This window comes from Cryptomeria japonica, chromosome 8, assembly GCF_030272615.1.
Source record: "Cryptomeria japonica chromosome 8, Sugi_1.0, whole genome shotgun sequence".
Lineage (NCBI taxonomy): Eukaryota > Viridiplantae > Streptophyta > Pinopsida > Cupressales > Cupressaceae > Cryptomeria > Cryptomeria japonica.
Window position 1 is genome coordinate 376,430,684 of NC_081412.1, and position 23,307 is coordinate 376,453,990.

Below are 23,307 nucleotides of genomic sequence, written 5' to 3' on the forward strand. Positions count from 1 at the left end.
AAACAAGTGCCTCATTCGAAGGCAAGTTCATGAACTTTAATGCAATTTCTTGTTTCTTTCAGTTGTTTTCATTCATGTGATGAATGTTCAATACTCTTTTGTTTGATTTAACTTTCTAAAACAGGAGAGAATAGTGTTTGTTTATCATTGATTTGCATATTTTAATGGCGGTTAATGTTGATGCAAATGTGGTTTAGTAATTTTAACCTCTGGATTTGGCTTTATTAGTGTGTCGAATTGCTGATTTGCATGCTAACATATAAATGTTCCAAATGTCATCTAGGTTTAGTTGATATTGTTAGATGAAATGAATGTTGAATTTTCATCATCTCCTTGCATTCCCTTTCTCTTTTTCTATTCTTTCTCCTTGGTTAGTTTAGATTTAGTTTTATTTTTCTAATTTTTTGCAAATAAATCAGAAATTTTTAGAACCAATAGGCCCCTTAATAGGTATAGCTACGTCAATCCACCAAGTTACCCAACACCGTCGTGACCCGACTATAGAGACCTTGGAGTTATCAATATTTCAAGATTGGAGAGGTGGTGTATGAATTTGTGTTCTACCTGCCTGTTGGTGAGTGTGTCAAAACACCCGTCAATACGCCCGGGTAGGGATGCAGACCTACACAACTTTTAGGTAATAACTACTACATTTATGGAAATGACCGAAGTTTGATAAAGAAGAGCTAAAAATGATTATACATACTTTCAGATTGTCAGAGATCATTTTTGGGTCCATCCTCACAATCATCCAATTCCTTAGGATTTCTACTCAACCTAAAGTTAGATGCTAATAAAGAATTAATAGCTAAGGTATCAGCTAATATCCATTTTGGCAAAGTCACTCAAGAATGGATTAAGAATTTCAAAGCTAAATGAGGATATTTTATTGATAGTATGTGAAAGGCATACAATGAGCTTATTCCGACAATAAATTGTGTCAACTTAGAAGTATAAAATATTAAACAAGAGAAATTTGTCTTCTTACAAACAATAGAAGAGCTTAAAGAGGTTGTGGCCCTAAGTGCAAATATTGTCATCACTAAGAAAATCATTCCAAATGCCTAGGATAATCTATGTGTCATCTAGATAGAAAGTCTTAAGTGAAAATGCACTTTCCTGCAACAAAAAATCAAAGAGAAAAGAAAACTATTGAAATATGTCGACAAGATGTTAGGATAGATCGTACAAAATTTTATAAACATTGGTTGTTAGATTAAGAAATGAAATAACTCCAGGGATGCAACTATAGATGAACTAAAAGTAAAATTTGAGAGCAACATTGACACCCTATCTTATCCTAAAGTTTTCAATGAGTAAAATAAAAATAGATTGGCTAAAATAGACTCATGTATAATTTGGTGTGCAAATCATTGAAAACCTTTCTCTACCAAAAATGAAGTCGCCCGATCTGGCTGAACCTTATGGGGTTTAAGAACATGAAATGTTTTTGTTCTAAGGGAACTAGAGATCCCAAGTGTTTTGAAGGCGCTAAAAGATTACAAGGCTAGGACAATGCAACAATAAAAGACTTAGCAAGGTGACTCCAACATGGACTAGTCAAAGACACCACCTCAACCATGATATCACTCTCTTGTTTTATTTGTGTTAATGTTATGTTCTCTTAATGTTTAAAAATATATATTTTTTTAAATGATTCTTTAAAAGAATCGATTTCAAGAAACTTTTGACGTTTACATTTTATGGACATTATAAATATGTGTTTAGAGGACTTGGGAAAGGTCTGAATTTTGATCCCTGTTATACTTTGGTATAAGAGTGAGAAACAATTAAGAAGAAGATCAATAAAATTTTGTTGTTCGCCTATTAAAGAATTTATTGTCTATGTGCATTAAATGTGAAATTTGATTTAATTTTCTTAATGAATATATGAATTTAAATCAAGTGATGGATGTGATTAATTCTTTGTGGGGTCCATTTAAATCAAGTTTCATTTTCTTTGTGAAAGTTAAGTGAAACCAATTTTGGGCTGAATACCTGCTTACATTAGTATTGCATATTGAGGTGCTCATATCAATTGTGATTTAGTTAGAACGAATGGTCTTTGAACTTGTAGATTTAATCTATTATTTGGAATTTTTTCTTTCAATTTTGGTTATTTGTGCTTGTCACATAGTGATGTGCAAGCATTTGTTGCCTTTACTACTTTCTAGTAAAAAGTATACCTAAATTTAATTTTCCTTTAAAGTGTGATTATATAAATTTTATAAAGGAGTTATACCTTTGTTAAAATTTAGAGGGAAACTAATTTATTGTTTACCCAATTATTGATTAATGATTTGGTCTCACTCTCAGGCAAAAACTAGCCTCATTACATGCATATTCTAAGCCTCACTTTTGTCTTTGGGATTTCCTATTATGGCTTGGCTCTGCCTCCATTCAAATTTGCTTCTCCTTGGATGAAAGAAAAAGTAAAGAGAAAAGACCAATTGCTTGAGTTCCAAGGCATAGGGAGGAGGGTTGTAATACTTTCTAGTTTCCCACATCTGCCCACCAGTATAAGCATGACTTCCAGATGTTTAAACTTTTGAGTGCACACTTGAATTTCTCACAATAACTTGCCCATGCCAAAAACATGGCTAAGTATTCCAAACAAATAGACTGCCTTTGATAATTAAATAAGTACACAATTAGTTTTTTTAGTTAAATTAGTTTCATTGATTATTATAATAAATAATAAATATTTAAAAAAAATTATATAGAAGGAATTAGGCTACTTAGTTTTACAATGGATAATAAGATAATATCATTGATGTCGTGTAGAATTGATTCACCACCTTTTTAAAAATTTGTGTTCTTTATATGCTGATTATCTCAGAATTAGAGTAGGTGCAAAAAACCTTGATGTTGAATCTCAAGCATTATAGGTTTAATCAAGTGACTACTAATGCCATCTACAATGGATTTCAACTCTGACATATTTGCAAACATTTTTGTTCTTACATTTAATGTTTGTAAAGCTTATAAGAACTACAATGTCTAAATACACCTTTGGTAAATTTTTTGAATTACTAGGGTCAAGTTCTCCTAGGTCAAACCCTTGGATGAGTAAGGTGTATGGCTTGCAGGGAAGATTTGAAGACAACATTCACCTACATGCAAATAAGGTTTGTTGTCCCTTTAGAAAATTAAAATGTGCTATAACAATATTTTTTTCTTGATTCCAACATTTTAATTAATGGTGTAATGAACATTATCAATGATAACTTGGTGATAGCAAGAAGTTGAGAGAGATTCCATTACCAATAAACGTCACATGAAAAATATTGAAGAGAAACAAAAATTTAGTGGCAACTATCAAATGAATGAAGAGGCCAATAATGCAATTTGAGGAGAAAGTATGTTTAAAACAAGGAATAGTTGGATCATGGTAAGTAAATCTAGAATCAATTAAGAATCAAAGGCAACCCTACAACAAGGCTCCTGGATTGAATAAGAGATGTAATCTAGAGGGAACAAATAACATTGAAAGATGCACGACAAGCACTAGTTAGAATCCTAAATGGCTTGACAAAGGGAAGGGAAGTAACTAGAACGAGGAAGACAATGCCATGGAAAATCTAAGTGGTGGGATCCTAAAGATTCCCTAAGCTTTTGGTGAGAAAATAAATTATAAAACCAAAAATAAAATTTAACAAATGATAAAATGGTGAGGGAAAATATTAATAATGATATGATTCAACCAAACGAGGATCAACAAATAGTTAAAATGAGACCTCGTGACAACCTAAAGGACAAAAATAAGCAACCTTAAGATGAAAATTGAAGCCAAAAGTAAAGTCTTGACAAAAAGATATGAATCAAGAAAAAAAATTGTAAAAGGATATGAAAACTAATGAGATATCTATGAAGTGCACTCATTTCCCTCTTCTTCTCAACTTATTTTAATGGACTTGCTTGTGTAAAACACTCACGGATATGAAATTTTACCTTGTTATATTTAGAATAAGAACCTATTAGTAGTTGTAAACATGAATTGGTTGATTAATTATGGGCTTGTTCATATTTTCTATATTAGAGTTATAAATTAAAAATACTTCTCTATGAAATGATTTTAGAAAGAGCATAATAATGTATGATAAATTTGCATTATATTTGATTAAATGCTATTTTTTTAATGTGATTTTGTAGTAATATGATGAATTGAACTTGTTATTTAATTTTTACCTAATTATGATAAGATAGTTAATTTATGAAATATCAATCCCCTTGTTCATGGGGTCTCTCATGCTAATTTGGCTACTACTCTATGAGAAGACACCAAAGGATTCCACCAATAAATGATTGGATCAAGATTAACTTTGATGAGGCTTTGAAAGGAAACCTAAGGAGATGCAATACAATGTCGAACCTTCTATATCTAAACATGTGCAATTTATGAACCCAAAGGTTAAATAATTGCTAAATCTATTAGGTGTGATGTTTTTTAAACTTTTCAGTCAAATATGTCATTTGACCAATCATATGCGACCTAAAAAAGAAATTGTGTTGAGATTGGTCCTTCACATGTGGCGCACAAAATTAATTGCTTTGCTAAAAATTCCATTTGTATTGCTTGACATCATTTGCAACCCTCTAACCTACAATTTTGGTGACATGTTCCTATGCTACTGAGAAATCAGATGTGGACCACCCAAGAAATTGCATCACCACATGTTAATTGTAGTGATTTGGTTGTCATGTGTAGAATCATATAAATTGAAAGATTTATACAATCATTTACAATGAACTACTTATGTGACACAAATAATTTCCTAACTTTACAACCTAATAAATGAACAAAAATAACAAAATTAAAAGATGATATCTAGACACATATTGCAAAGGATGCCCCAAGAGCCCAACCATATGTACAAACCTTCTTTGCATGATGATCTACAACCAAAATCTTAGTCATCATCCTCACAGCTCTACACACTATTCCACCGAGAGCTCTCTAAATTTTCTAAACAAGGTGAGTGCAAATGAGGAGAATGGGCACCTACCCACCTATTTATAGGCCTAGGTTGACCTAGCCCTTCCACCTCATGCATTCTAACGAGTTCTAGCATTGACCTTGTTTTACCTATTTTATCTCACATTTCACATGAAATTTCATATCCTTTTAAGACAATTTCTTGAACTTTAGTAAGATTATCTAAATTTAATGGATGATATATGTCATGATAAATGCATGTGTTTTTACAGACATTTATGGGATGATATGATTTTATGATGTTAGAAATGATAGTAGTGTGAATGAATTCTTTTTGATAAACTAACTTGCAGTAAAAGGTTCAACTACTAGCCCACAACCAAAGGTGACTACCTATAGAATGTCACTTCGTATAGCTCACAAGGTAGTGATCATGAAGGTATCAAATGTGATATAGTTGTCAAGGATGGGAAGTGGTTTATTATTACTTTTTGTTGATGTTATCAATAGAGAATAAATATATTTGTAGGAAAAGGATAAGCTTGTGGAACAATAAGAATATGGTTCACAATGAAATTTTCCATGTTGTTGCATGTTTCCTATTTTGATTGCTCTTGAATGTAATGTGAGTTCAATTGAAACTGTGACACCATTGACTCTTGTTAGTTAGGTTTTTATTATTGGTTAGGAAAATAATCAATCATCTTTCATTTTCATGAAAGATTGACAATTGTTAAAGAAGTTGTTTAGAGTCCTAAAGTAATCCACTCTCAAGTTTCATGTATAAATTCTAGATTCTGCTAGAGTTGGGGGTTATCGAGGATATATTAATTATTCAGTTGTTAGATTTTGTCATAGTTTTCTTGTCAATCGGTGAGATCGTTACCAACTTATGTATCTATTTTGAATTTGAATAAAGAATGGAATGTTGATGATATTTTGAGCTAAAACAAAGAATTGATAGCAGAGGTTACAACAATCAAAGGGCCACTTGAGGTATTGTAACTCTATTTGTAGCGTAGACTCTTAGTATTATTTATAGTTAAATGCTTAGTTAATTTGATAGTTTAACTATTACGTTCATTTCCTTTGACTTAAAATGAAATGATCAACTAATGGCATTATTAGAATAAGTTGTGTATCTTAAGTTTCAACATAGTCATAGTACATAATCACCTACACCCGTTGTTGTGTAAATTGATTAGTGACTTGCAACAACTGTTGTGTGGTTAGACTTACTTTCAACATTGCTATGTTTCTAATTCAATTTGATGCTTCCAGTTAATTTTCTATATGCAATTGATATAATAAATTAAAGAGCCTATAGATGCACATATAGTGCCACATCATCCTAGAAGACATGTCCCTAATAGATTATTAAATGAACCCCTATGAGATAATAGGTTTCTTGATAAGGGATTCATTGGTCCATTGAATCATATGCATGACTTTTCAATGTCAATCTATTACACTTAGTAGGAGTCAATCACATTCTAAGCCTACCGTACCTAGTTGTTGCTCACCACTTCCCCCTTTTTAGCCCTTTTCACCCCATTTTTATCCTTCTAGCTAGCAAACCAAGCCTTGACATCCTGTCATGAAATTGACCTCATTTTTTTTTTTTTTTATCAATTCTTCAAGGGAGCATCACACCTCCATCCCTCAGTCCTCTGGGGCATGTTGAGGCATGACCTTGATGAATTTTCACTTTTTCTTCAAAACAACATTGTAAAAAACATTGTCTTAGAGTGGGGCAAAATGTAGACATTGAAAAATGACCTATACATCTATACATCATTTCACATCATTCATTCTTCTTAAATTAAATAAGTTAACTTCATTTCTTCATCCAAATTCAAATTTGAATTCTCCTCCATTTCACTTTAATTAAATATTTTTAAATTATTTAATTATTCTATTAACTATTCATTTACACTAAAATTGTCCTCACTAATTACCCCTCTAAATGAATTAAATAATTTAATTATTTGATTAAGCTAGCACTATTCTTCTAAATCGATTTCGAATTCACCTCCATTTCATTTATAACTAAATAATTTTTAATTATTTAACTATCCTATTTTTTTCTAAAATTAATTAAGTAATTTTTATTATTAATTGATTCATTCTTGCACAATAGTTAAATAATCTTTATTATTTAACTATTTAATTATTTTTCTTCTTGTCTCTCATAATTAAATAATTATTTTAATTAGTTAATTAGTTAACTAAGTCTTCTACAATTAAATGAATTTTTTAATTTATTTAATTGTCCACTTTTCAAAATTAAATTAATCTAAAATAAATAAACTCTTTATTTTATTTATTTATCTTTCTCATGACATTTTTTTAATTATTTAATGCTAATTAAGTCTTCACTTTCACCTCTTCAACTCCCACACACTTTGAGTTCAACTAATTAATCAATTCTATCTATCTCAATTATCCAATCAATTAACCTTGTAATTATCTCAATAAACACTTATTCTCATAAAAAATTCCTCCCACCTCTTAATCTCCACCCTTCGTTCATCTACTCACCTCTTAATCTCAATCGTCGATTCTCTTAGGGATTTCAAAAAAAGAGGCTTTTCTGTCTCATTTATGCATCCACGGTTTGAGTCTACATATTATGTCATATTTATTTTTGAGCCTTTAATATCATTGTGTCATAGCTTCATTATCAATCAACCATACTCAGTTTCTTTATGTTGTTTTATGCTAGTTCTAATACTGAGAGCAAATACATCAAATTTTAGCAAGATCGTGAAGGATAGGAGAACAATGGAGTCAAGCTTATCAATTGTGTGAGGTAAAATTTAGTTTATTTTATTCATTTACATGTATTTGGTTTAGAGCTCCATTGGTGTTGTTGAATGATTTCATAAATTCTAGGCTTGTGGTTGGGCTAATTAGTGTTTACAATAGGTTCAAAATTCAACATGCACATTTTGGCATGCCCAGTGGAACACTAGTCCCATTTTCTAATAATTTGCTCGAGTTTGGAGTGTTTTTAGAAGTTATGGGTTGGATTTGTGTGTTTGATTTCTATTTTTTCACTTTCACTCAGTTTTGTTGTGCATTTGCACACTACTTTGATGCTTTTGATCATTATAGCTATGCATTTGCAACCTAGATCTATGCATTTGACTTCTATATTAGGGTTTTGTTTTCTACATTTCAAGTTTTTTGTGGATTTGCTAACTATTTTTGCTATTTTTCTTTAGTCTGTTTTCATTAGAGTTATTTTTTTTTGCCAAATTTCAGGTTTATGTGTATTTTCTCTATGATTTTGTGTATTTGCTTTAAGATTATGTACATCTACTTCAAGATCCTTTGCATCTGCTTCAAGTTACTGCACATTTTCATCATCTTTTTTTACATCTATGAAGTATACCCACACTTCTATTTTTTTTTTTGGTGTTTATACTTTTCACTTTCTTTCTTTTTGATGCAGGAGCATCCTTGGTTCATAGCAATCTTGCATCAACCAAAAAACATTATCTTTTTGTTTCTCTTTCTGTTTGTAGTTTCAACTTTTCTTTCTGTGTGTCCCGGTTTTGGCTCACTGGATCCTGTGGAGTTGGATTCTACTTGAAGACTTGATAATGTTTTTTTTTTTCTAGACCACATCGCATTTGGACCATTTTCCGACAAGATATAGCTATTGGTTTCCTTGACAGTTTCCTGTTACCGGTTGATAGTTCTTGTTACCGATTACCTAGACCTATTTTGGTGATCTATCGGAACCTCTTTCGAAGCTTGTGAAGCCTTGGGCATTCATTTCGATGTTCCTTGGCGTGTGGCTAACCTTTTCCCGTGGTCTACATTTCATCCTTTGGATTTTTCGGAGGAATCTCTTAGTGGAGGCCGACCTTGTTATTTTACATGTTAGGTCTTGTTCTTTAGGTTTTGATCCCTTTTGGGCCGACTGGATCCTTTGGATCGATATATATATATATATATAATTTTAATTGTGCATTAGAATGTAATCGATCGAAGAATCAAGTAAGGAGACTGTGCGTAGAAGATAGATCCTAAGATTCAAGGTCTCGGTTGTGACCTATTCTTTATGTTCTACCAGGCCTATGAGTTGGTTATGCTGTAACTCGGTTGTTACCGGTTGGTTGTAATCAATTTTCATGAAATAAAACAATCTGTTCTACATTGCCTCCATCATATCTTTATGTTTCCGTTGTTTTTACTCTTGCTGACCGGTTTGGGTTGATCTCTTTGAGGTCCCTCCTCACCGGTGATTGCTTCACTTTTGTTTCAAAATTTTAAAAAATCATTTTTTTTTAAATCTACAAAAATAATCTATTTTTTAGATTTGTGTTTTGTATTCAACTAACCTTGGAAACTAACCAAGTGATGTATCTTTTCTAATGTACATCCAAATCTTGGAGTTTAAAACTAATAACATATTTGGGATGTAGCCTTGTGTCTTTGATTTCTAGATTAGCTCACATTTGGATTCCTTGAGGTTAATGAAATTTATTTGTTGTGTCTGATGTGCTTGCAAGTTTTATATTTATCCTAGAAGTTGTGTGTACATATCCTCTCCACCAGCCTTCTCGTGGGACCTTGGGTGCAAGAGAAACACACACACTTTCCTCTTTTTCATTTTTTCAAAAGGAGGCCTACTTGGGTATTTCATCATCATAGGGTTTGAGCTCAAGAACATGTTTTCAATAGGCTATATAAAGGGGTGAGAATGAAATTTGTAGCCCAACCCAATCATTATCATGTTTGGTGCATCCTTGGGGCCCCAAATGATTTAGGACACAAGGTGAAGATATTCTCACTTGACTATTTGGGTCTCACGCTTGTAGACAGATTGGTGTTCTTAGGAGTTTATCCACTACAAACCATTTATGATATTTTAGAGGCCAACCTTTCAACATTACTAGATTGGTGAGAGGGATTTAGATCACACCTTGAAGATACTCAACATGTACTCTAAGTGAGATAGGAATCTTGGGGCTTTGGCATATTCATTTCCTCCCTAAGAGAGAGAGAAGGGAAACCTTTTGTAGGCCTAGATCTCTATATATTTTCTTCTTGGTTAAATTTTATCAATTGGGCCTAGTCCAGTAACCATCCCACCTAACTATTAGGTTGTGCTTGTCTTATGAGTGTCTTTATATGTTATTTGAAACTAGTTTATCCAATTCAACCTTTGGGCCCCATTTTAGGGCCTCTTTTTTCATTACCTCTTTAGAGTTTTAAGAATAAAAAAAATAACCAAACAAGTATTTTCTATTGTTTGATATGTCTTCTTGCCACATTTATCACACAAACAACTCAATTTTTTTATAAAAACATTCAAATTTTAGGTAAAAATAGCAATTTGTAGCCAATCTACACATTTGTGCTATATACTTGGGCATTTGAGCTTTCTTCCTATTATTTTTATCCTTGATTTTACACATTTTATCCTTTAGTATGCACATTTGATCTATAGTTCCAAGCATTTGATCCTTTTGCCTACATATTTGATCTGCAGTCTTGCACATTCGATCTATCATACAATCATAAAACTACCTTGCATAAAACCATCAATTAAGAATATCTAATTGATCATTGTCCTATTGGAAACTCAAAACTATTGTCATTTGTTGTGTCATTTAAAAAAATTTCCAAACTTATCCATAGACTTGAACACCTTGACATTTAATTTTTAGACCAGAAATATCTGGTTTATTGAGGTTGTCTTTTTACATTCTATTGTGTTTGTCCAATTGTTTGAGGTAGCTGCTCCATGTTTTGGTACACTTGTTAAGTTTTGGCACATTTGTCTCTACTATATAATTTTTTTCCTAATTTTGTGCATTTGTCACCTATTTGTGTGCATTTACCACCTATTCCTGCATATTTACTTCTTATTATTGCACATTTACAAATTTCTATCATAGTTTTGGCCTATGTTTACTTGTGCATATATTCTTTGTTCTTGTGCATTTGATTTGTATACCTACGTTTTTTAGACCTATTTCTACACAATTAATTTGTTTCTTTGTGCTTTTGATACATGTTCCTACACATTTGTTGGTAGAGATTTTCAATAGATCTTGGACTTTTATAAACCTTGTGAATTTGGGCTACCCATGCATTATATTTTTGACAACAACTTGTTCGCCCATACCTACTTCATTACCAACCATCCACATGGTCATTTTCCTTCACCAAACACAAAAGTTGTATTTGGTCCTCTTGGTCTTATCTTTGCCTCATGACATCACTAGGTGGTATTCATTACTTAGGACCTATCATCCCTAAGTAGGAGATCATTTTAGTCCTCTTGAGTAGGGATAGTTTACTTTGGGGTTCATCATTCCCTTGTTAGTAACTTAATATATTGAATATCAACTTGTGCCTATGTATCACAGTCTAGGCTTAGCTTTGTTGTCACTTTGTCCTACCTCAAGACCATAGAGAAAATTTCAAATTTTGTCACCAAGCATTCATCCAATCTTCCATATCATTTTTTCAATCTAGAGTTTCCATCCTGTCCTAATCACTTTCTTCTATGTCGCTAGGTTGAGAACATCTTGTTGCACGGTCCAAACTAGAACCCCGAAACAAAGAGAAATGGAACAAAATCAGTACCTTAATTAGCTCTTTGGATAGATATCTCTTAGGAATAATTTATCCCCAGATGAAGATGAATGAACACAAGATGACATTAGGGAAGTCCTCGAGGACCAAAATTTCAATAAACTCCTTGCAGTAGTGTTGAACTTAGATCCAAATTGTTATTTTTTGACACTTGTCCAATAAGCTGCTAAGCTACCCTCCAATTTTGATTTTGAAAATGTTAGGGGATACCAATAATATAATTTATGCTAGTGCTAGTGGACAAGGATTTGGACGCATTCACATATTTAATTCACAATTGCCCCTTTTGAAAACTTCTACCTTGGTATAAATTAATGTTACACCAAACCAACAACAACAACCCATTATCCAACAAGTCAATCAAAGATATCAACCACATACTCAAGGAAAATATTAAGAAAACACTTTAAACATAGGAGGTCAAACCTATAATGATTTTTAAAACAATGATTACAACACATGCCCTCAATATCAATAAATTCTTTATTGTCAAAACAATTATCAAATTTCCAACCAACAAAACTACATCACCTTTCAACAACCAAACACAAGAATGAATCAAGGGAATTCATTACCACTAGATATTTTGATAGAATGAAATCAACCCCTCTAACAACAAATTGTTGACATGTAATTTGGGGTCTCCAACAAAAGATACACACTTGAGGACATTTGTCATTATCCATTTGATAGGATCATACTAATGCCACCTTTTCCCCCAACTTTGAAGTACCCAAATTTGACAAATACAAGGGGAAGGGTGATCCTAATGACCACATTAAAGAGTTCTACATGACTTGTCTAGAGGTAATTCATAATGAGACTTATCTTATGTGCCTCTTCCTATATAGTCTAGGGACACAAGCCATGAAATGGTTCTCACAACTACCCTTGGGAATTAATACTTTCAATGAGCTAGTAGAAAAAAATATAACAATTGTTCTATGCAAAACCAAACAAAGTAATGGGTAGTAATTTTCCTATTTCTTGAAAAGATGGAGGAGCATAGCAAGTCAATGTCCTTGTCACATCCCTAAAAAATAATTGGTTAAGATATTGTGCAAAATGTAAACCTTGAGATTGTATTTCAATCCAGGTCCAATTTTTAAATAATTTTGAAAAAGCCATAAAAAAGGGATTAGCCATTGAAATATTTTTCCTCAAAAAAGGGACTATCAAGATTTACAAGGAAAATAAAGACAATATTGACTCTAACAATTATGACAAACCTCGGTTTTGATCTAAAAATAAAAAATATTTTTAATGATGGGGTTGCAGATATAAATGCAATCAGAACCAAACAACCCATGTTGAGTCTCTTAGGACCTAGTTCTTCAAATAAAAAATTCAATGCCCAAAGTTGAAAATAGAAACCTCATAATCACACTTCTTGAGGCTAGAATCGTCATTCAAGAAACTTGTTGCTTCCAATCTTATCACACTTCTTGAGGCTAGAAATTTTGAACAAAAAGTTAATCCAACATGATGGAATGACTTAGAATATTGCGAACACCACCGAAATAAAGCACATAAGACCAATTACTATCATAGATTGAAAAACATTATCCAAGACCTTATCGACTAGGGAGAAATTTCTGTAGAAGATCGTTCATCCAATGAAAAACATGTCGTATTTAAGGATCCTTTTCCCAATCATGAGAAGTGAAAAGCCCCCCATTTAGGAAAAAACTAATGACAAAAACACAAACTATTCCAATATCTCCTACGAGTATACCATCAACCACATTACTGAGGTTGACAATTAAGTCTCAACCATTATTATAAAAAAAAAATTCAGAATGCAACATAACAACCTATTAAGGAAGGGTGACACTCCAAGGTACCATATCTAAGGCCCCTTCCAAATCCAACTAGTACAATATTATTGACAAACATAGAAAAAAACCTTCGCATATGTCTATCCTTGAGCTTTTGTGTATATCACCCTTTGATACGACTATTCTTGATAAATCTCTACAAGAAACTTCTATCCCTACTAACTTGAATGTATACCAATTCCAAGCCATGGTGGGTCACCTAGCATCCCCTTATCACCTCAAATCTACCAAACATGATGACACATATACCCAATAATGTTATAATGCACCCTTACATATTAAATCCTTCATACATAAGAACCATATCAAACAAGTCTTGATAGATGGAGGAGTGGGTCTTAATATTTGTACTTTAAAATTTGTCACAACACTTGGGTTATATGAAGGTCCTATGAATTCCAAGAATAATATAACTATAAAGGCCTATGATGATGATGAACATTCCTCTAAAGGATCTGTCATGTTGCCAACCAGAGTGGGACCAATAGTGAAACATGCGGGTTTCCAAGTTTTAAATCTTGACCTCATGTATAACCTCCTCTTGGGATGACCCTAGACCGACTCTATGCAAGTCATTCCCTCTACATACCACCAGTGCATAAAATTTCCAAATAATGAGTAGATATAAATATTCTAGGTGACCCAAACCTATACTTATACCATAATAACCTCAAGCAAAAATAAAAAACAATAATACCATCTCATCAAGAAGCAACTCCTTCCACATCATACAACAATCATAATTCACTCTCAAAGCCCTCTACTTCCAAACCCAGTAAATCAAAGGTCAAGGACAATATCAAAGAACAAGGAATAAGAGAGAATAGCCTTCAACAACCATTTATATCAAACAATTATTGGACTCCCCTAAAACTCATGGAAAACCACAACCATATCAACAAGTGTCTATTGCTACTACAAAGGGGAAGTCAAATAATTTAATAAAAGGGGTGTTTTAAATGAGGAAATGGAACATTAAGACTGTTAATATTCTTTTGAGGTGGTTCGTGTGTGGCATTTTGGTGAAGTTTCGGCCCCTTCCTTTAATTTTTGGCCCACTCTCCTGATCTCTCGCGCATGTGCCAAGTGGTGTCTCGGCATTGCTCTAAGTGGCTCGCTTTTCTTGCTCGGTGTTTAGAGGATGCAGAGCTACCGTGTGGCGCAGGTCTTTTCTTTGAAGTATGTTTCCTAGCCCCACCATCTTCAATGTGTTGGCAACGACACTTGGTGCCTCTGTGTTGCATGTTCTAATTCCCTTCTTGCATTCAACTTCGGGTCTCCCCCGAGTTGTCGCATGTCTTCTTTGATGGTTCGCGAACCAGAATGATGTTTGCACCGCAATTTTCTTGTTTGGCAGGTGCAGGGGTCACCATGATGTGGTTGGAGTAACAACATTAAAAATCATTTTTGCTGGTTTGCATCTCTGTGAGCATCACACTGGGAGATTCCTGATTGGGAGCGATTGCTAGGATTTTTTTGATGCTTTTGTGTTGTTTATTGAAGGTCGAGGGCTATATATAGGCCTTCTTTCTGCTTTTATAGGGGTTTAAACTTTCATGAGAATTGATTAGACTTTGGTTCATTGAAAAAGACTTTATGTTAATTAAATTGGGTGAATGATAGACATATCAGATTGTGCTTTTGGCCTCTGTGGCTATTTTATTTGAAGCTTAATAAACTAACTTTTGTATTGTATTCAAATTTGGTAACTTCTATGATATATACTGTGAGACTCTATGAATTAAACTATGTTTTAGGACTTGTTATCTGTTGGATGAATGGTTAATATCATATTATGTTGAATGAGTTTAGTTAATTTATCTTCTCTAATGGTGCTGAGCATGTAGATTGTTGGATGGGCCTTAAAACTGCATTTATATGGGTTTTATGTGTTGTTAGTATCCTAAAACTATTTTGGTGTATCACTTAAGTAGTGTAGCTTTTTAAGTTTTCCTCTTCCCTTTTTCTCCCCCAATTGTATGAAGAGCCGACTTCTCAAACCTAGAGGTTATTCAATGAATCTTGTGCAAAATGGCCCCCATCACTGAATTTTGAATAAGGCTGTTAGCATTTAATGCAAAATTAGTAGTCGACAGTTCTTTTTCTGGCACGCCCGGTGGGACCTAATTTTGAACAAGCGTAAGCAAGTTTATGAGCCATAGACTTGTTACCAGGAGTTAAACAACTTCAAATCCCAGTTTGCTTCTACCACCTCTGGTAAGCGTCTATTCGTCTGCAACTACTTCTTCTCATAATACACCTGTTATACCTACGATACTTATTACCATAGTAATGGCTCAAGTTCCTCCTAGAAAATTTGTGACTTGGAATAGTGGTAGCCCTCTCATTCCTCCCATTCCACCTACAGTATGGGGGCCAATTCCTACCTCCGTGCTAGAAGTTGTCCCTAAATTCATCGGAGAATGTTCCAAGACGCCGGGGGAACACCTACAAGATGTAGCCAATGTTTGCACCATACATAACATTACAGAGAAAAATGTAGCTCTGAGATTGCTTGCACCTTTATTCAATGGAAAATATTTAGATTGGTATAGATATCTTGCTCCAAACTCTGTAACTGATTGGGACCAACTGGGTGACCGCTTTTTTGAGAGATTTTCTGACAAGGCTGATAGATCATCTCTATTGTAAAAATTGATTACCATCAAAAGGGCTCCTTAGGAAGCGGTGACAGAATTCAATATGAGGTTTCAGAGGACCTGGAAGAGGATATCGTTGTCCGCTCATCCTCTCGTAGATATGGCATTTGTTTTTTATCTAAAAGCCTTCAATTCAGATATATATGTGATGATTCAATCTATCGGAGGTAATACTCTCCTGGATGAGTATGACTTGGCGGTCCGAGTAGAAAACAATTTAATTGATGCTGGAAAGCTTGTACCACGACTGCTCATGTTAGTCTTCCCTGAGTTATCAAATCGAGTTCCTGAGCCAACTGTGCCTAGCACATCTGCACCCCAATCTATGTATGTGTATCCTAGATCCCAACAAGTAAGTACGTCTTCCCCTTCATCTCTGGATGCAGAAGTCAATGATATGAAAAATTTGTTGAGATCTTTCTCAAATGAAATCATTAATTTGAAAAGATCCCAAATCCCCTTGCTAGACCTCCCTTCCAACAAAATTTCCAAGGGAATAGACCCACATATCAACAAAACCAATATGCAAATAACTGAGCTTCCTCAAGTCAGTTGAATGGCCAGATAGTTCCAATGCCCAATCCTTCGCAAACTGTCTATCCCAACACCAATAAAGAGTTGATTGTAGGACAAAATAATCTAGCAGATGACACCAATTCTTGGTGTTATATAAAAATGCCCATGCCCCAAGAAACTTCTCGAAATGCAATTTTCAACAAAAAATTGTAGATCAACGGAGTCAAGGTGTTGCCTCACATGGTTCAGTTTATGCTTCCCCTAGCATGGACAATGTGACTCTCATTGCATAGATGCAAGGTATGTCAATAGAGTAGGAAATAGAGATAGCTCTGGACCATTCTTTATTCTCTTGGATGGAGGATGAGGATTTCGTACTCACAAACAACGCAATTGCATCAAGCTCGAGAGCTCCTCAAGTGCAGTCAGACTACAAACTTTGGTCAAAAAGATGTTTCATGGGAGAGCATGTAGGCACACAGGGGAGGTTCATCTTAGATAAATTTCCTGAACAACCCATGGTTTCTACTGCATATTCGAGAAAGGAGTTTATTTCCTATAAGTCTAGAGAAGCAAAAACATCGGTACCATTAGTATTGGACGTGGTGGAGCAGATTTAGAAAACCCCGACTAACGTCTCCTTTTGGGATCTCCTTAGCATCCCAGAGAATAAGAATTAATTAAAAGAAGCTCTGGTAGAGGTGGAGAGACTTGTTGATAGGAATGTTGCTAGTTCTTCGCAGGCTAATGAGGAAAGATTGCGACCCCCACAACACAATCGTACTCATCGGCAGTGTTGATAAATGAGGCCACACCACCTAGATCCCAAGTGGAAGGTAAGCCTAAACCAAACCCTTTCTATTTGACCCTCATAGTATGGGACAAGCTATTACATAATTCTATGATAGATTCCAGTACTAACACTACCATCATGCCTAAGCAAATTGCTGAGGTTTTGAACATCAAATACGAGCATCTAAGTAGGGGTGTTATGCAACTAGATGGAAATAAAGTTCAAACCATGGGTCTTATTAAAAGTCTTTCGCTGACATTGTTCGCATGTCCTAGTGTCACCATGTCCCAAGAAGTAGTAGTTATTGACATCCCACCTATTTTTGGCCTCTGCCTCTCCTGAGACTTTACTGCCAAGATAAGAGGTTACTTATCTTTAGATTGGTCCTATCGCATCCTTCGAACCCAACATGGTGCTAAGATCAAAATTCTTTCAGAGCCCCTACACATCGAGCATGTAGCTGATTAGGCTATGCTCAACTTTGAGCCTACTCATACCTCCATCTCTAATAAGGAGAGAAGAACTGTAGAGCTTCTAGAGGATGAAGAGGTGACCAGGGATATTACACTAGAGCAAGAAGTTTTCCTCAATGAATTCATAAATTCTTATCCATATTCCAATTACCATGCCACGAGTCTTGGTACCTTCTATTTTTTTGATGAGGATCAAATTATCCCCAAATTAACCTGTTGTTCTCAAATTTTGATCCCCTTCTTATCCCCTTTGATGAGAAAGAATAACTCTGTATGTGAATGGAGAAATCAAGGAACAAGAACCTTTTTGCACCATATGACAAGGTTTTAATAACCTTCTACACTTTGAACTTATCCAAAGTTTAGGCGGGTATACCTTATGTGAATACTTTCACACTTTTAAACAAAATCCACAATAACCATTGTCCAAAAACCAGTGGATCTTATCGCCTTAAACAAAAAACTAAAAAAATATAGGAAAACTTAGGCTTATTTTCAGTGTTGATCCTCAAGAGATTTAGAAAAGAAAACATTAACAGATACCGGTGCCTTATCCAAGCTACATAGTCATCTATTTTAAACAAGAACTTCAAAATTAAACATATCCATGCATCTCAATCACTTTGGCTTCTACCAACTCCATACATGCCTGACATGTATAAGAATTCTCCCTTGTTATACTAAACAGTGTTCATCAAATTCAAAGTTCCCAACAAATAACCTACTAATAAAGATATTTCTCACATATTTAATTCCCCCCCTGAAGAAGAAAGCTAAGAAACATATCTATAAAGATTGCATTACAATCCCTGTTCAATTGAAATAACCCTAAATTACCCAAATGAACCCAGTAAAATATTTGAAAGCATACCAGAAGACAACACAAATTTTAGGCTCAAAGTCAATGGTCTGTATATTTATATTCAATTTGGAAAATCTTACAAAACTCATATAGTTCTCTGTAAACTTTAGAAAAGCCTTGATAAATTTCTGCAGAGTTTCTTTACAATTTCTTGCGATCCCCTTTTTTGCTAGTCCTGGTATCCATTTATAATATTATGGATGCATACAAGCTTCAGACCCTTTTCAAAAAAGTTTGTTACAACTGCAACACTTCTCCAAGGAGTGGTTACAAGTCCTTTTCAACATTTACGACCTCTTGCACCTTTTGTTCTGTTGCAACCTCTGGTAACTGCTCTGGAGCATCTTCTTTCTGTCCCACATAACCATCCTTCCATTCTTGAAAAACATCATCACTTGGCCAAGAAAAACTAACAACCTTCTGTTTCATGTCTTCTAGCCTTTTCCAAATGACTCTTAAATGTCCAATTTATTTTTCTATGAAACCGTAATGAGATTTCACCTTTTCAATTTCTTCAATTGTTTGGACAAATAAAGATGTGTCATCAGTGTTGATAATTTGATTGACCCTTTGGGATAAATTGTGGTCCAGCTCCTCTAACTAGGTCTTCTCTTCTTTTAACTGAATTGGACCAATGAAACCTCCTGGAAACAATTCAAATTTGTGATCCGAATATTCTTTTCTATATAGTTGGGCTTTTCTTTTTATACCTACCCTTTCCTCTGAGAGAATATTCATCTCTTTTATAAACTCACTGGTGGACCTTAGAAGGTCATTCTCCTCTGCATCTGCATGGGATGAACACATGAGCTCCAATTCCTTACCTCTGGGCATCCACTTATTAAGGATTGGTTCCAAAGTGGTCTCATCTTCTCTGAATTTGATCATAACCTCTAGAATCCTCTTCATATTTATGTATACAATGGAGGCCTTGACTGAGTCAGCAAACTTTAAAATTGTGGGTTTCACCTTCTCTTCATATTTGTTTGCAAACAAGGCTTGAGCTTGTTTTAACTTTTCCAACTCATGTTGGACAGTCTCAACTGATTGGAAACCAGAAGGAATAGGAGAAGGGGGGTATTCTATGATGGGACTAGTAGGAGGAGGTCTTGCTGGAGAGGAGGCTATCATGAGTGTAGAGGATTCACTTGGATGGTGCTGACCTACCAACTGACTCTGGAGTTTAGTAATGATGTTGTCCCTGTTGGCTATTCCTTCTTTAGCCTCATTGTAAGCCTTTAAGATAGTCTCCAACTTCAATTGAAGATTATCTCTTTCTTGTGCCTCTTTCTCTGCTACTGCCACATTAAACTTTGTAGTTTCCAATACTGTGCTTGCAGCTTCCACTACCCCTGTATCTTGGACTCTCTTAACAATCATGCCTCCTAAGAGGCTAGAATCTGATGCATTTTTCCTCCTTTTGTTCTCATCCTTTTTTAATGACCACATGACAAGAGAAACATTATCCTTGCTGAAGGTCACTCCTTCCATTGGCTTCGTTTCCTTCCTTACTGCATCAAGAACTAAAGCATTAGCTATATCCCATTCAGGGAGAATTAACACACCAACCTTTGCTACCATTTCTCTTCCTTTCTCAAGGGTGATTGTCTTAAACTCCTCCATCATTTCTTGCTTTATTTCTTCTTCTATCTGATTAGCATCTCTGAGAGGTTGTTCACTCTTCTTCTTCTCACATCTGGTCTTGAATTGTTCCATGTTCTACTTCCACACAAATTGCATGAAAGCCCCTGTTGTAATAAAGTTACTGTCAGCCAGGAATTCTTCATTGGCTTGCTTAACAGTAAGGTGTAATTCTTTTCCCCTTAGCTCACCGTCAGTTAAGTTCATTTCAACACTAGGTGGCTCCTCTGGCATCCCTTCTTGGGTCTCCTCATAGGTGTAAGAAATCTCACCTAGACTCCCTAACTGTAATAATTGTTTAGCCACTGCTTGCTCATCTCCAATGTGGATAGGGGACTGAGATGGAGAATATTGAGGTTCATTAGTTTCAACCTCCTTTCCCACTCTTTGCCTTTTAGGGGAATCCTGAATGTCAATGACATCTTCAATTTTCCTTTTCTCTTTTGAGGTGGAAGGCTCACCTATCACTGGCATCATCACAGTGTACTTTGACTTCTTATGCATTATATAGTCACCAGGTGGGATAGCCTTAGCAAAGGCAAGCTTAGCCAAGACCAACTTAACCCTATCAAGATCATTTTACATTATAGCCTCCCTTTTTTCTTTTAATGTTTGCATGAGGTCTTCAAAATAGAGAACCAAGAATTTGATTTTCTCCTCAAAAGGGTTGAAGCTAGAAAGAGGGTCATAGCTAGAATCAAATTGATGGATAAAATCAAGTGCCTTCTTATATGCAACCCACTTCTCCTTCCTTAGTTCCTGCTCATCTAAGCTGAATTCATTCCTAATTAAATCCTTGGGGAACTGAAATTGGTGAGGCCTACCTCTACACATTGCTCTCTTTCTGAACATGCCATTGAGAAAGTTCTCAAGGTCTGCACATCTTGAAACTACAGTTGATAGCTTATATGGCTTAAAGAATTCTTCAAAATATTTCCATCCACCTTTAGTGATTACAAAATGATGGGTCATGGTAATAGTTGGGAAAATGGTCCCTTTACCCCTATTGGTCAACTTGGTCTCTTGTACTCCTCCAATCTGTCTCAACACTTCTGCAATCCCTATCTTGAATGGGACTTGATAGGGCAGTAAATAGGGAGTACCTCTAAAACCATACACTCTGAAAAACAGTAGAAACAGGGTACAAATACATGTCTCCCCAATTGTGAATAATCTTGATATCTTTTGCAAACTCTTTAGGCCTAAGGAATTCCAAAAGAGCCTTAGGAATCCTAGGGTTTTCTACACATAAAAGAACTCTAATATTAGATGCAAAGCATCTATCAAATTTTAGAAAACTAGCATCCTCTCTATCCCAAGATAGAACAGTGCTCCAAAGTTGCACGGGCATCTCCTCTTTATCTTTAACCTTGACCAAATCCATATCTTTTGCAAAATAATCAACACCTTTGAACAAAAACATGTGCATTAACAGGGAGTACCATCCAAATGGCCTATCCACCTTACCATTTTTAATCCCTACAAGCCCTGCATGAATAGCATCAGTTAGGTATGGGGCAAAATCAAGTGTTATTGCCAGGGAAGGGTTTAGAATTTGGGCAATCATCAACATATAATGGGTTGGCCTATGTTTCTCAGCATCTTCTCCAAAGATCTGACACAGTGTCCAATATATACCCTTAGCTCTTAAAGTAAACAAATTCAGGGAAAATGGTTCCATTGTACTAGGGCCTACAACTGCTAACCCTCCTATTTTAACAAATAATTCTCTCAATGGGCCACTCCTAATATGATCTCTTTGTGCATTGTAGACTTGAGCTAATGCTTCAAAATCAATAGGCTCAAGATAATTTGAAGGTTCACTAAGCTTGAAAACATTTCTAAACTCATCATCTTTGATTTCAACTAGGGCTAATCCCTTTATATTTCTGATACATCTGGCAGCAGGGTCATAATTTTGTATGATTAGGGTCAACAGATCTACATCCATGAATACACCAGGGACCACAAGTTTTCCTACATCCAGTTCCCATATGCTATTTAAAGGAGCTGGGGAATGCCTCTGCTCAAAACCAACTTTGAACAGACTTAGACCTGATATCCCTATTTCGGGGTCCCTTAACCAATTGCCTTCATCATACAGGCCATCCCCGATTTTCAAACGAGGGTTCTTTGGTACTAACTCTTTGGCCTTAGCCCCGACAAATATTCCTATCCTGATAATTCACTTTTCCTGTCAACTCTCTTCTTGGTGCCATTCTGAATAAGCAACTATACCACTTGAAACTAGCACAGACCTCTAATGAAATAATTCACACAGCAATGATTGGAAATAGACCAGAATTATCAAGAAAAGCACAAAAAACCTGGTTATTCGCCTGAAAAGAATCGCTCCGCATCAATTGCTTTGCAACAGACTTTGATGAAACAATACTAACAATCAAGTTGATGCGGACTCTAATTGACAAGTTGGCATTGAATTTTTAGAAACTAACTCCGCATCCTTAGGCTATCTTTTCAGAATTGAATTCACCAAATCGAATTCAAAACTAGCTCCAATGGGTCATAACTTCTCTGAGTCTTTCCTCTGTTTCAGTCTTTCGGTACTTCGTAGTGCGTAAAACCTTTGCACCTTTCTTTCACGAAACAACGTAGGCCATTGGATTACAAGAACTTACACCACCTTTACCTCCATCTGATCTCTCTTTGTTAATGTCGGGCCCCTACTTCTTTTTGCTACTTCGCGGGCTTTAACACTCGTGTACTTTTCCTTCACAAAGCCACACCAACCGTTAGATCAAGCTCTAATCACTCGGTCTTTAACTCTAACCCGGACTGTCAATCTCACTAACTAACCGCGCCTCATCTTGACGGCTAACGGTTTTCGCCATTTCACAGAGGTTAAGCTACAGGCATCTTCGGGCCACAAAACAATGAGAACCGTTGGATCGACCACGAGATGAATATCTTTTAACAAGCTTCAAACCTTTTAAGTGGGCCCTTTATATT